Below are 3300 nucleotides of genomic sequence, written 5' to 3' on the forward strand. Positions count from 1 at the left end.
AGGAAAGGATATTAGTCCTGAGTGTTCATTTGAAGGACTGATGTTGAAGCTGAAACTCCAATACTTTGGCCACCTGATGTGAACAGATGACTCATTGGAAAACACCCTGATGCTGGGAAGGATTGAAGGCAGGAGGAGAAGGGGATGACAGAAGATGAGATGGTTGGATGGTATCACTGACTCAATGGAGATGAGTTTAAGTAAACTCTGGGAGTTGGTGATGGACAGGGATGCCTGGCATGCTGCAGTCCATAGGGTCGCAAAGAGTTGGACACAACTGAATGACTAAACTGAACTGAACTGATTGTCCTTATTAATAAGGTTTTTATAAATACTATTGTAAATGTTTATAGTACTATATTAAGTAAATATGTTGTCATCTACCTAATCATCCCAATATTATTGAAGGTTTAAGTTGTTTCAACTTTCAAACTATTATAAATAATTAAATCAAAGTTAAAAATTTAAGGATTGTTTTTCTAAGATAGATGTTCAGAAATAGAATTACTAGGCCAAAGCTCTTGAAATTTCTGTTATATATTGTTGAATGAATGAATGTGTTAGTTGCTCAGTCGTGTCTGACTCTGCAGTCCCATGGACTGTAGCCCACCAGGCTCCTCTGTCCAGGGGATTCTCCAGGCAAGAATACTGGAGTGGGTTGCCATTCCATTCTCCAGGGGATCTCCCTATCCAGGGATTGAACCCAGGTCTCCTGTATTGCAGGCAGATTCTTTACTGTCTCAGCCACCAGGGAAGCCCAAATCTCATGTATATATTATATATATATGCATATATACATACATACATATATGTGTGTATATATATATATATAAATATAAAAATTCACAGTTCCACATCTAGTTATTGAGGACACTCATATTACGCTCATCAGCGTGGGATCTTATATACTTTTAACCTTTAAAACTGCTGTTAGTTTTACAACAGAGAATAGACATCTTCTTGCTTTAATTTGCCTTTGTTTGATTTCCAGTAAAGTGGAATTCCCACTTTTGTTTATTTTTAAATAAATAGAAATTTTTTAGCTATTTGTCATTTTTGGGTGAATTTTTTTTTCAAATTCTGAGACTTGCCTTTTTTTTTTTTTCATGTAGTTATATTATATTTGCCTTTCCTGCTGTTATTTCCTCAAATGCATTTAAGCATACACCGTCCTTGCCTTCCAGAGACTGGGTGAAGCTCCCTTTCTTGCCAAGGGTGAATGTCTACACTAAATATTCAAAGCCTATTGATTTGTGGTTTGAGCACAGTGACTAAGGCTGGTTATGACCTTTCCCAGAACCTTCTACAGCTCTTGCCATCTCCCTTACTCTGACTTCCTGCTTCTGAGCTAGGTGCTTATCTATGACAAAACCTTTTGACAAATGCCACAGCCCATCAGGGTCATTACTTCACAAAAGGTTCTTTTGAGTGTCTAAATTAGGGATTTTCCTTCAGTGTTGACCATTGAGTTTTTACAAATGATCGTCATAGATATGGACGTCACTTCCCCTTTCAGAAACTATGCTTAGCACATTAGGGAAAGCTCCAGCTGCTGACTTTTGCGCTTGGGAAACATAAATATCCTCTCTTCCTTCCCTTTCTCCTCTCCTCCCTCCTCCTGTCCTTCCTTTGGTGAATCTTGACAGCCTCCCAGGGTGCAGAGCTGACTTCTGCTCAAGTGATAACAGGCGAAATGATTCTCAAATCAGGCACTCTATGTATGGAGCCCAGGCAAGGTAGCCTGAAATCCACAACCACAACAGAAATCACCTCCCAGTTCTTACCTGATCAGTTCTCTCAGGTGTCACCTGTCGGTCTGCAGTGATGGGGACTTTAGTGCCCTATTATGGGACATAGATGGGTCACAGCCTTTTAGCTTTAAAAGACCTGGTCCTTAAACCTGGTTCTCCTGATGGGGTGGTTCTTTACATGGCGGTCCCACCCAGCACACAATTTTGGGGCTCTTAGTTTTAGTGAAAGTAGAGTTGATTTTTAACATTATATTAGTTTCAGGTGTACAGCACTGTGATTTAGTATTTTTACAGATTAAATTCCATTAAAAGTTATTACTAGATAATGGGTATAATTCCCCATGCTATACAAAATATAGCTTATCTGTTTTATACATGGCAGTTTGTATCACTTAATCCCATTGGGATTTCTTAAGTCTTTATATTCTTTCTAATGCTTTCTAAAATTCAACTCAGCCTAAATGCTAGGTGATCTTATAGTTTGTTTCATCCAGTCGTATGAAACAGAAGACAATTGGCCGTTTTTAGTTTATCAAAATAGCAATGTCACATGGTTCATTTTAATATTTTCAGAAATTATATACGGGATATAGAAACATGATAAGAAAATTGGAAAACATAAAGGAAATACACAAATACTATCCCTGGTAATATTTTGTTGCATAATCTTCCAATTGCTTCCATATGGTTCATGCACATATAAGTACTCCTACACACAGAGATTTAGTAGAAATAGAATCTATATGAATCTATATGAAACATCTTAATCTAATTAACAATGTATTATGAGCAACTTCCCATGTCAATAAAGCACTTCTTTATTATTTTTAGTTGTTGATGTTCAGTTGCTCAGTCATGTCTGACTCTCTGCGACCCCATGGACTGCAGCACACCAGGCTTCCCTGGCTTCAGCAGCACATATACTAAAATTGGAACAATGCCGAGAAGATTAGCATGGCCCCTGCACAAGGATGACGTGCAAATTATTTTTAGTAGCTTTATCATTTTCCATTGCGTGGTTGGACCATAATTAAACATAGCCAGTAATGCCAAGGATGAAGGGTAGGGCTGGGGATAGGAGAAGGTTGGAGTAGGAGGTCCAAAGCAGTATGAAATTACTGACACCAAGGCTGGAAAGACTTAAAAAAATATTTATTTATTTAATGTTTGGTTGTGCTGGGTCTTCACTGCTGAGCATGGACTTTCTCTAGTTGCAGCAAGCAGGGGTACTCTGTCATCGCAGTGGCTTCTCTTGTTGCAGAGCACAGTGTCTAGGGCATGTGGGCTTCAGTTGGAAAAACTTTTGAGATGCTTTATATTGTGAGAGGTCCTGGAGGGATTTGGGTGGATGAGAAAGAGCCTCTGGCTCTGGAAAGGGAACCAGATTGGAAGGCTTATAAGAGGTTGGAAGTCATAGTCATTTGCTCATTCACTCAATAATTATTTATTTAGCTTCTGAATTGTGCCAGACATTCTGATGGTGATACCACAGTGAACAAGATAGACTCTTGAATTGCCTGACTTTCAAGGAGTTAGTGAGGAGCCCCAT

General features: G+C 38.8%; 1 non-coding gene across 1 annotated transcript; it reads left to right on the plus strand.

The window, feature by feature from the left end:
* Positions 1-2654: 2654 nt before the first annotated feature.
* LOC139178099 (U6 spliceosomal RNA) lies at positions 2655-2759 on the plus strand. The gene has a single exon (XR_011562523.1). It is a non-coding gene; the product is annotated as a U6 spliceosomal RNA (small nuclear RNA).
* Positions 2760-3300: the final 541 nt, after the last annotated feature.

The sequence above is a fragment of the Bos indicus genome, chromosome 20 (assembly GCF_029378745.1).
Source record: "Bos indicus isolate NIAB-ARS_2022 breed Sahiwal x Tharparkar chromosome 20, NIAB-ARS_B.indTharparkar_mat_pri_1.0, whole genome shotgun sequence".
Classification (NCBI taxonomy): Eukaryota; Metazoa; Chordata; class Mammalia; order Artiodactyla; family Bovidae; genus Bos; species Bos indicus.